Here is a 12,876-nt window from a genome sequence, read left to right as displayed (position 1 = left end):
GAAGCATTTTATCCCAGATTGGGTAATGCAGATAAATATGTAGCCCCAGATGCAAATCAATCTTTACCTTCCTTCAATGAGAGACAACACTGTAGATAGCACCCAATTGCTGTCCTCACTGAGATCAGCTAACTCAGCACAGTTACGATATCAATTGTAGTGTCAGGTCTACCACTGGTGGTGGAACTATTTGAGGTGATGCATTAAAAGATACACAAGATTGTATGCTCTAATGTTGCAATATTAAGAGGTTTCCCTATAGCACATCGAGACCAATGCATTAAATAGAAACATAGGAACAGGAGTAGACCATTTAGCCCCTCAAGCCTGTTCCGCCATTCAATGAGATCACGGCTGATCTGTGACCTAACTTCATATACCCACCTTAGCCTCATATCCCTGGTTAACAGAAATCGATCAATCTCAGATTTAAAATTAACAATTGACCTAGCATCAACTGCCGTTTGCAAAAAAGAGTTCCAAACTTCTACCACCATGTTTCCTAACTTTACTCCTGAAAGGCCTGGCTCTAATTTTTAGGCTATGTCCCCTAGTCCTAGATTCCCCAACCAGCGGAACTAGTTTCTCGCTATCTACCCTATCAGTCACCCTTAATATTTTGAAACCTACGATCAAATCATCCTTTGACCTTCTAAATTCCAGGGAATACAAGGCTAGTTGTGCAATCTCTGCTCGTAATGTAACGCTTGAAGTACAGGTATCATTCAAATAAATGTAATCTGCACTCCCTCCAAAGCCAATATATCCTTCCTAAGGTGCTGTGGCCAGAACTGCTCACAGTACTCCAGGTGTGGTCTAACCAGGGTTTTGTAGAGCTGCAGCACAACTTCAAGCCCCTTGCATTCTAGTCCTCTAGATATAAAGGCCAGCATTCCATTAGTCTTTTTCATTATTTTTTGTGCCTTTCCATAACATTTTAATGATCTATGTGCGTGGACCCCTAAATCTCTTTGGATCTCCACTGCTTCTAGTTTTTCACTATTTAGGAAGTACTCTGATCTATCCTTTTTAGATCCAAAGTGGACGACCTCACACTTGCCTTTATTGAAATCCATTTGTCACAGTTTTGCACAGGAAATTACACTTATCACTGTGTACAAACAAGACACTTCTAAAGGAATAAAGAAAATATAGCAATGTTGCATGAACATGGATTTGCACTTCATGGTTGATGGATGTTTGTGAAGTGTCCTTTCATTTCTGACAGCCTAGCAACCAGAAAGTGATTTATAATGAGTGCAGCATTATACCCAAGTATCCCCAGAAAATTCCTTTCATAAGATCTGCTTATCAACAAAGATCGACATGTACCAGCTTCACAATTTATCAAAACCAAAGCACCACTTATGACAAAGGGATGCAAGGTTAATGAGATGTCAAAAAACAAATCAGATTAGGGCTATGAGTTCATCAATAAAATAGTATGCTCTCCAAAGCATGTACAGGAAACTTTTGATTAACCGGCCCCTAAATAACCAGAAATGTCGGTTAACCAGCAAAATTCAGGAGTCGGTTTCAGGTAAGTTTTATAACTTATTACTTGCACAGCAACAAATGGAGGAAGGCAAGGGTTTGGCTGCAGCTGTTGCTAAGCTAGAGACGCTTGCAACTTGTGGACATTCTTCTGAAGCTGTTGCTAAGCAACAGGGTTTGTTGCTTTGTATGGAGCTCTGAGCTCCGTATAGCGTTCGGTTATCCGGAATTGTTGCTGAACCGGCACCACGTCGGTCCCGTCCGTGCCGGATACCAGAAAGTTTCCTGTAAATTGCTCACAAGTGTAGCTTATAATCGCGCCTCAACCTCAGTGGTTTATACATCCTGAGCGTCACTGCTGGGACCATTGTAGAAGGTTTTCATGGAGCTCTTGTGCGCCCCCACGGTTTCCCTGTTCTCAGACCGTCTGCCTTATACTCAATGACTGCAATATGTCTCAACCAGTGTTTCTCCTTCCTGCTTTCTCACAGCTTATTTATCTTTTTAGATATTCACCCAGCTTCTGTTTCTCTCCACCCCTTTTCTACTCTCATATTTCCAATCATCTCTTAAAACCTCTCTTGCTCGCCACCTTCCACATTGAAGCTCTCCGACATAAAAATGGAATGTAAAGAACAGCAATGAAACTATACCACCATTTACACTTCAAAATACCATGCCTCGATGACAAGTTAAAAGTGTTTTAAACTTTATACTAACCTATAAAATTCTTCATGTAGAGTGCGTCACTCGCTATGCCTGACTCGCTCTAAAGCTGTATACATGCTATCACTCATTCATCATACACAAACCACCATCTTCTCCTCCTCCCACCTCCACTTTTCACCAACTTCTCTCCCGAAGGCACTGGGCCATGCTGCGTTATGGTTCCAGTCACTGGCCATCCTCCTGTACCTCCTCCAAATGGCTATTCTTCACATAGAAGCTAAGACAGAATTGGCAGGGCATTTCACCACTGGGAGACAATAGCCAGTGATACTTGCTCAAAAGTTTACATGCAACATTGGAGTCAGGACCGGAAAATGTTTAGTTGTGAACTGATACCCGTAGCCTAACAGCTTGCCAACAGGCACTTTCAAGTCTCACGTAAGGCAGCACGGTGGCATAGTGGTTAGCACTGTTGCCTCACAGCGCCAGGGACCCGGGTTCGAATCCGGCCTCGGGTGACTGTCTGTGTGGAGTTTGCACATTCTCCCCGTGTTTGCGTGGGTTTACTCCGGGTGCTCCGGTTTCCTCCCACAGTCCAAAGATGTGCGGGTTAGGTTGATTGGCTATGATTAATTGACCCTTAGTGTTAGGGGGATTAAATACGTGGGGTTACGGGGATAGGGTGGGATATGTGTTGGTGTAGGGGTTACGGGGATCGGGTGGGATATGTGTCAGTGCAGGCTCGATGGGCCGAAATGGCCTCTATCTGCACTGTAGGGTTTCTGTGATTTCTGTATGAATAATGACCAACTGAGTGAACCACCAAAAAACACAAAACTGTGCCCAAAAAGAAATCACTATCTTCAGAAGAGAAAGAAGAATATTGAAAAAAGGCTGATTTTCCCTTTTCTAGCCAAGGATGTGTCGTCAAAGGCATCACTCTAAATATTGTCCCAAAAACAGCTAACTCAGCACCGACTTGGAATTGAACCTCCAAGCTTCTGGACTGAATGGCCCAGGCTTTGCCTTTACCCACAAGTCCATCAGAAGAACTGAGATCACCATCACAATGCATTTTATCTGCTCAACAGGGTGAAGGTTACATCTAATATACTGTAGACTGATAGAAGCGTTGCTTAAGAATCATACCTAGAAAGCCATTAATTCTTGCTTGCGCACTCGCCCTATAAATTGCGGAATTCTGTAAAGCATCATTTATACACAAAATGTGATGTTCTAATTTTTGAATTGAACTGGTTGTGGTAAACCACTTTTATCGTTCACTATCGTTACACTATGGTTATCACTGTTTATATCGTTACACTATGGTTATCACTGTTTACACTGTTGTATCACTACACAAGGTCACCTCTTGCCACGCGGTTATACCTGGGCTGACCACAGCTGACTCCGCTCCGCCTGCTTGCCCAGGTATAAAGGTGGTCGACTGGCTGGTATTCCTCCTTGTTGGATCCGATCACCCACGAGGGTGGGCTCTGTTATTTAGCCAATAAAAACCTATAGTTACTAACTTAACTCGTCGCTTTTCATGAACTGAATTGATAGGTATATCACTGGTCATATAATACAATATTCTACAGATGCTTAATCCAAGGTTGTTGCAACCACCATCCAACCATATAATTGAATATAGATTGGTCAAGGTCACAGGTCAGAAGAAGCTACTTCTCCAAGACTAACACATTTAGAGGGCAGATTTCTTAATGTAATTACTTGAGAGCTCACTGGGTCAACAATAAACGGTTGATTTTTAAAAAAATGTATGTCCATGCTGTGTACTGGTCATCTCCTGTATGCCATTAGTCTCCACATCACTAGCTCCTGTTCTCAATTTTGTTCCTTCTTTCTTTTCAATGCCTCTCTACCGCCGTCCAGTTGGGCGGGACTGGCCTCACCTGGTTCCATTCTTATCTATCCAGTCATAGTCAGAGATTCACCTGCAATGGCTTCTCCTCCCGCTCCCGCACCGTTACCTCTGTAGTCCCCTAGGGAGCTATTTCTGGCCCCCTATTTCTCAACTGCACACTTCCCCCTTAGCACAAGTTTCCACATGTATGCTGACGACACCCAGCTCTACCTCACCACAACCTCTCTCGACCCTCCACTGTCTGATTTGTCACACTGCTTGTCCGACATCCAGTACTAGATGAGCAGAAATTTCCTACAACTAAATATTGGGAAGACCGAAGCCATTGTCTTCAGTCCTCACCACCAACTCCATCCCTCTCCCTGGCAACTGAGGCTGAACCAGACCGTTCGCAACCTTGGTGTCGTATCATATCCAGAGATGGAGCAGCTCTGTGGTCTGCAGCTATCACCAAGACCGCCTACTTCCACCTCCATAACATCACCCAACTCCACCCTGCCTCAGCTCATCAGCTGCTGAAACCCTCTTCCATGCCTTTATTACCTCGGCTTGATTATTCCAATGCTCTCCTGGCCGGTCTCCCATCTTCCACCCTACATAAACTTGAGCTCACCCAAAACTCTGCTGCTCGTGTCCTTACTCGCACCAAGTCCCGTTCACCCATCACCCCTGTGCTCGCTAACGTACATTGGCTCCCGGTCTGGAAATGCTTCAGCTTTAAACATTTACATCCTTTTCTTCAAATCCCTTCATGACCTCGCCCCTTCCCATCTCTGTAATCTCCTCCAGCCCTCCAACCCTTCTAGATCTCGGAGCTCCTCCAACTCTGGCCTCTTGTGCATCCAGATTTTAATCGCTCCACCATTGGCAGCCATGCCTACAGCTGCCTAGGCTCAAAGCTTTGGAATTGCGGCCCTAAACACCTCTATCCTCCTTTAAGACTCTCTTTAAAACCTACCTCTTCCACAAGTTTTTGGTCATCTGTCCGAATATCTCATGTGGCTCGATGTCAAATTCTGTTTTGATAATGCTCCCGAGAAGCACCTTGGGTGTTTTACTACATTTAAGGCGCTATATAAATGCAAGTTGTTTTATTTTCTCCTCTCTCCTGAAGATACTGACACGTGGAATACGGTTCAATTGGCACCAGCAGTCCTCAGTCACCTCATTCAAATAGCATTTTTGCATGCATGAGAGCCTAGAGATACCACCCGTTTGAGCGTCATCAGCCTATTTGACTGCAATTTGCAGTGCAGCCAAACCCAATCCAAAACTCACCCATAGTTCACGTATGTGTACTTTTCAGCAGGAGTCACTTGACAGCATTCTGGAGCACAACTCTAGTTGATTTTACCTTCCTCACCCTGGGGTGTCAAGGCCAATTGCAGCACCCCAATTGCTGCCCCAGCTGAAAACATAACTTAGCACATAGTAGGGATTCAACCCGCAGTGTTCCTGTCTTAGTAGAAGAGGTAATGCCATGAACCACTCACCTATGTTAAATCTATTTCCAAAGCAGAAATGTTTCTACGGTAAGATATTTTGCCTGTATACTAATGATGTGTTACTTGAATCACAGAAATCACACAGTGCAGATAGAGGCCATTTCGGCCCATCGAGCCTGCACCGACACATATCCCACCCGATCCCCGTAACCCCTACATCAACACATATCCCACCCTATCCCCATGTATTTAATCCCCCTAACACTAAGGGTCAATTTATCATAGCCAATCAACCTAACCCGCACATCTTTGGACTGTGGGAGGAAACCGGAGCGCCCGGAGAAAACCCACGCAAACACGGGGAGAATGTGCAAACTCCACACAGACAGTCACCCGAGGCCGGATTCGAACCCGGGTCCCTGGCGCTGTGAGGCAACAGTGCTAACCACTATGCACCGTTATAACCACCAAATTGTGCTCCGCCCTCTGCATGTTACAACAGCTCTCTGCCTATCAACACGACCCATGCAATCCCACAATCTTAACTTTCTCATCTTCTATTTGGTCTTTTCCCAAATGGAGTCCAATCCAACATCAACGATGTCAATCTTCAATCAAATGCACACAAGCCTTGCACCACACACTCACTCCTCATTAGTTCAGTGTTGGTCATTAAATCCCCCCAGTTGATGCACAATGCATTCCAAAAGCATTCAGACTTTGCTTCTGCGCTTTCCTCAAGGTCCAGCACGTGGCACCATACAGAAGTGTTAGTTGGACACTAACTTTATACACTCCTTTTCACATCCCACAGCAAGTCTCATCTTCCTTCATGTTTGACGCAAACACTTCCAGCCAGAGTAAAGCATATCTTCCCCTCTTTCTCACATTGTACGTAACTAAGCATAGAACATTCCAGATACATGAACTCGTCCACCACTCCTACTTCAATATCAATGCTCACTTTCTTCAGCGCTTCTGTATCCATCTGTACTCTCCCTGCCCTGCAGGCATAATCTTGTTCTGTGGGAAGCTAACGTAGCCTCCAATTTTTTCCTTCAGAATCCAGCTCCTTAGGTCACCACAACAATGGCAGCCAAGGTTTCATCAAGTACAGCAACATTGTTACCATATTTCGGTTTGCGGTGCAAGACTTGCTGTTTTCCATGCTTTTACTTCCCACTGTCTCCACATGATATGGTGCCTGAAAATATTCAGCAAGCCTTAATGCAGGGGTTCTCAACCGGGAGTCTGCGAGAGATTTCAAGGGGTCCACGCCACGGGAGATCGACTAGTTTTTGCAGGTGGCTTTGGGTGGACCCGCCTCACTGCTGCCACTTGCAGGTGGTGCCCTGTAGGGAGGTCAGCAACCTGGCCTGAGGTCCCCGGGCCGTCGGTGGCGGTAGAGGCGCGCACTGCCTGTGGGCACCCTGCAAACCAATCGAGAGCGGTAGGTGGAGGTGGAGGAGGAGGATAGGTCAGAGCTTCTGCGGGCTTGGGGCCCATCAACAATGTTCCCTGTAATTCTTTTCTGGGCTGCGTGGCCCATTCAAAAATCCGCACGTGTGCGGGCTTTGCATTTACAAGCCAGTGAGCTGGCTGCACAGGTCTTCCGGTGAGCTGGCTGCACAGCTTAAAGGGAATGTTGCCCATCACACTCTGCCAAGCCAGCCCGGGACCTCGATCTGTTTTAAATTGGCACAGGTGGGACAGAAGGGGAAAATCCCCCCACAAAATTACCTCATCAGAGCCATCGTGAAGGTGCAGGTGAACAGCGTGGTGGTGCTGGACAACCCAGTGTCGTTTTGCAAACCTTTTCAGTTTGAAATCACGTTCGAGTGCATCGGACATCTGTCGGAGGGTGCGTGAGGCCTGGAACCAGGACACGAGGGCCTCCATAGAAACATAGAAGATAGGAGCAGGAGTAGGCCGTAAAGTGATCTCTGTTTGCGCTGAGGGGCCAAGGCCTAGTGAACTTTGATGTTTGCTAATGGTAACCACGTGTGATGAGCCCCCTTCGCCCCCCCACAAGCCCACACGCCCCTTCTCCCCCCAGAACTCCACACGCCCCCTTCTCCCCCCAGAACCCCACACGCCCCCTTCTCCCCCCAGAACTCCACACGCCCCCTTCTCCCCCCAGAACCCCACACGCCCCTTCTCCCCCCAGAACTCCACACGCCCCCTTCTCCCCCCAGAACCCCACACGCCCCCTTCTCCCCCCAGAACTCCACACGCCCCCTTCTCCCCCCAGAACCCCACACGCCCCCTTCTCCCCCCAGAACCCCACACGCCCCCTTCTCCCCCCGGAACCCCACACGCCCCCTTCTCCCCCCGGAACCCCACACGCCCCCTTCTCCCCCCGGAACCCCACACGCCCCCTTCTCCCCCCGAACCCCACACGCCCCCCCCAAACCCCACACGCCCCCTGCTCCCCCCGAACCCCACACGCCCCCTTCTCCCCCCGGAACCCCACACGCCCCCTTCTCCCCCCGAACCCCACACGCCCCCTGCTCCCCCCGAACCCCACACGCCCCCTGCTCCCCCCAAACCCCACACGCCCCCTGCTCCCCCCGAACCCCACACGCCCCCTTCTCCCCCCAGAACCCCACACGCCCCCTTCTCCCCCCAGAACCCCACACGCCCCCTTCTCCCCCCGGAACCCCACACGCCCCCTTCTCCCCCCGAACCCCACACGCCCCCTGCTCCCCCCAAACCCCACACGCCCCCTGCTCCCCCCGAACCCCACACGCCCCCTTCTCCCCCCGAACCCCACACGCCCCCTTCTCCCCCCCAAACCCCAAGCATCCCCTTCCCCCCACCCCATTCTCATCCCCCCAATCACACGCGCCCCCTTCTCCCCCGCCCCCTTCTCATCCCCCAATCCCGTGCACCTCCTTTCCCCCGCGCGCCCCCTTCGCCCCTCACCTCCCCCCCCCCCCCCCCACAGGGGGGGTCCATGGTATTTTTGTAACGTGGGAGGGGGGGCCTCAGAAGCAAAAAGGTTGAGAACCCCTGCCCTAATGGACCGTTGATTGTAAAAATGTGTCACAAGGTTCACATCTTTCATTGCTCAGATGATAAAGGTTAATTATACAACATGGGTCAGTCACTAAAGTTAGTAGAAGGAACATTTAGTCAATATTATTAAGTCCTGGACTAGCAATGCAGAAATAATTTATGATCCCTTAATTCACTAAGCTTTGGCAAGCATTACCCTATTTGTAGATATCCATGACATAAATGCATGGATAGATGCCTGTGTACACACACACAAACACACCAGTGGCCATGTGTACAAATATTGCTCCACAAAAGCGTTTAAATAGTCAAATCTGTAATGAAGCACGTCATCCAATTCAACAGTCCATTATGCTACATCTATCACGTGACCAGAAAATATGAAAATGAAAGTACAAGGAGTATTTCGATAATTGCGATCAAGTTGATCTTTCCCTCAAGTTTACTATGCATATGAATTCCCTGACCATGCAAGTCTAAAAAGGAAATTACTATAGCATCTTGTAAGCTCACATGGTGTCCTGGTTTCCACACCATGACCAAAAAAAGCAATGTTAACTTGTGTGAACGGTTCAACAGCAAGCAGCAAAACTTCACAGCATTTAAATATAGAAAGGAAAAGCTTTTGTTGACACAAATATGTGCCTCTATCTTACTATAATTGTTTTAATTGCTGTGAATTAACAAGGGGGAAAACTACCCTTCTGATCCGAATAGTGAAAAGGTTAAGATCCAGAGTAAATCGACCCTCAGGTGTATTTTCCACGATTTTAAACATATTCCTATCTGGGATTCCTAAAACAATTCATCTAAAGAGAGCTGATCAGATGAACAAAGAGAATGTATATGATATAGTAATAAGAATTATGCACAGGGTTTTACTGAAATCTGATCAAAAACTTTAGCTACCAAGTCCCTAGCTGGAAATTACAACAAAATCAAGGCATACAAATCACAATCGTACTTATTTTAGATGTGGACTGCAGTGCTGTCACTGGGATTTTAGTAAAGCACAATGGTGGATGCATACTATGACCACTTAAACTGCAAAAAGCACTCAGTGGTAGTTGTTGGGTTGTGTCTGAAGAGAGCAACATGAGGATAGAGTACTGATTACAGACTTGTCACTGAAGCAATTTGAAATGATGAGTTAAGAGTATTACATATTAAAAGCATAGTGACTCAAGTGCAATATTCACTAAAGTAGGCTGATACAGACACGCAAAACAATCTAGTGAGATTAGAGATTTAGTTCAGCAATTTTATGAAACATTTTTGAAACTTTTTTTTTTTTAAGTTGGAAGCAAATTTGTGATGAGCATTAATTTTCATCCCCAGATTTTTAGAATGAGCTCATCATGCAGATAGCTACTGCATAATGATACTGAATATTAAAAAAAGTAGAAATCAGAATGGAAATGACAACCTGCTCTTTTCTTTCTATATCAGTTTCACGTCATTCACTGTTTACTCCTTCTTCACCCCTTTGATTTGAAATAGTGCCATGATGATTTCTGGCACGATGTGGAAACCAGAATAAAATATGAAGTCAGTATACTCTGCCAAAATAATCACTCTACTCTTCAAAGTACAGTAATAGCTTTACTTAAAAAGTTACGTTTCTTTTTGCAACTAGAAGGTTGAAACGCAATTGAAAAGTTACAATTAACTAATAAATTACAAAAGGAAGAGAAGTGGACAAACACTAGCAGAAATCCAAGACTGTAACAAAACTATGCAAGTCCTCTACTTTATCCAAGTACAAATGACACTTCTAAATAAATCATTAACACACCATTACTGTGTGCAACTTGCACTCCTGTACATCAGCACTTCAAACTACAACCTGTTTCTGAGACAGAGTACAATGAAGAGCATGTTAACAACTGAAGTGGTGTTGCGAGAACATATGCATGCCTGAACAATATTTATACACTTCATATTAAGATTCCATAAAGCATCCCATCCCTGTAGCAGTTTATAAAGCAGTATTAACAATGACGACATACAACACTTATAGTTGGCAATGAGTTTCATGATTTGAACTCAATACAGAGCTTCCAAAGACATCATAGCAAACCTCTAACATTAATAGAACCCTGAAAATTATAGCCAAATATTAGCAATGTCCTCAATTTCTATGGATTGTAAATTATTGGATCAACATAAAATAATCTGTGCAAACTTCAGGCCAAGCTCAAGAAATTAAACACTATCGGTTTGTCCAACTGCTTAGTGGTCCTGCAATTACAGAACACAAGACATGTGACATTTACAAGCTGTGTACCTCCCAGATTCTTTGAAGCGCTGATAAATGGCATGCATGATGACAGATGCAGGAACCAGCTGGAGTTGCTTTTAACCATGGCCTCGCTACACACCAACACTTCAAACATTTATAACTCATTTCAGACTCAATTTACACACTAATTTCAAATAGTGTTTTTAATGCCGAAGCTCTAGAAAGGAGCAGTGGTAAATTATTACAAGGCATAACAGTATCAACATAGTTAAATTGGATTATATATACCAAAAAGGAATTACTTGACAGCCAATCAATACAGCCCCTGATGAATCAGCACTGCCAGTGGAATTCCAATGAAAAGTAATGCTGAGTGTGTCCTATTTTCATACCTATGGCCACTTGAACTATGAGAAACACCCAGCAAATACAATTCTGCCCTTCCAAACAGTTTTTGTCCATAGAGAATGCTTGGAGTGGCAGAGCACTCATATTGGTGGCTGTTGTAATGGGGATCAACTGGTGGTGAATTTAGACTATTGTACAAAAAGTTTAGTTGTTTAAGTGCAATCTGTCCTACAACAAACAGAAAATGTTGTAAATACACAGCAGGTCAGACAGCATCTGTGCAGAGAGAAATAGCGTTAACATTTCAGTTCTGTGACCCTTTCATCAGAACAGTTCTGACGAAAAGTCACGGACCTGAAACGCTAACTCTGGTTCTCTCGCCACAGATGCTGCCTGACCTGCTGAGTATTTCCAACATTTTCTGTTTATATTTTCAGATTTCCAGCATCCGCAGTATTTTGCCTTCTGTCCTACAATATATTGTACCAATACTCTAAATAAGTGACAACACTGCAAAGTATACTAAGAAATAAGGCTAAAATAGCAGAAAGAAATAGCCACCACTGGGGAAAAAAAAGGATTTCCCCCATCCTTTCCACCATTTTTCTCCCCATCTCACTTGAAAGCCTCGACTACTTGCTGCAGTAAGATTCCAGATGCCAGGCACCCTCTGGCAACTTGCCCAAGTGGCTGTTCTTACAGCAAGTCTCGGCAGGATACCCAGCTATGCAGGCCATTATAACTTGGACCTATCCTGATGCCCTGGATAGTGATCAGGAGTGGAAACCCCTGGCTGTTTTTCCCCCTCCTAGACTTAGTGGTGTGAAGCCCAATTTTAAAGAAACCCAAAAGCTAGCACACTTTACTGACTGACCTACATTGGCTCTCAATCTCTCAACACTTCAAATTTACAGTTCCCATCTTTAACGTGTTCAAATGCCTCCATGACCTCACCCTGCCTGGCACTGCAACTGTTTCCAACAATCCATTGAGAATTCTACAGTCCTCCAACTCTGGCCTCTTATGCATCCCCAAATCCCTTTAACCCCACCATTGGCAGCCGTACCTTGAGCCATCTGGACCCTATGCTCTGGAATTCCCTCCCTAAACACCTCTGCTTATCCACCTCCCTCTCCTCCTTTAAAGCCCTCCTTAAACTTATCTTTTTGACCAAGCTTTTAGTTAGCCTTTCTACTAACTCCTCCTTTGGTCCGTGTTGGTTTTTGTCATATTACATTTCTGTAAAGTGTCTTGGGATACTTTTTCTATGTTAAAGCTGCTATATAAATCCAAGCAACTGTTCAGTTCAGCACAGTCCAAAAACTAAAACTGGGACTTTCCTGACCTGCATTGCTCAACTAGTTACGAGATAAACCTGCTTAGGCATCCAGGAAGGATATGGTACTCTTAATTCATCACCTCACATTGCTCCCATTACCAACCTGCGAAATAATGACTCGTACTTCATCCTTGTATGATGCATCTTAAAATCTTCCCTCCAAACACATCTCATGTATGAAAAGTCAAATTCTACAATCACACCACTATTCACAGCTTAAGAGGGCATGATACAAAAAACAAAATCACCCACCCACTGCTGAACATGAAAATTTCTGTGACAATGTTAAACTTGTACCTCTTGGAGGGAGGAAAAGAAAAAAATTTCAACAAAAAGAGACAGCTCTATGCTGCTTGTCACCTGAAGTGCAGGGTCAGAGATAACGGTGCATTGAAGAGTATAGGGCAAAACATTTGAATGTCAGGAAGAGCAT

The 12,876-nt window shown here is 45.3% G+C and overlaps 1 protein-coding gene across 2 annotated transcripts in view; it reads right to left on the bottom strand.

Moving 5' to 3' along the window:
* Positions 1–12,876, bottom strand: part of rnf145a (ring finger protein 145a) — a 110,130-nt gene that overhangs the window by 96,186 nt on the left and 1,068 nt on the right. The window lies entirely within an intron of this gene.

This window comes from Somniosus microcephalus, chromosome 8, assembly GCF_052327205.1.
Source record: "Somniosus microcephalus isolate GS21.2 chromosome 8, FLI_Smic_1.0, whole genome shotgun sequence".
Lineage (NCBI taxonomy): Eukaryota > Metazoa > Chordata > Chondrichthyes > Squaliformes > Somniosidae > Somniosus > Somniosus microcephalus.
This window is presented reverse-complemented; position numbering and strand designations above follow the sequence as displayed.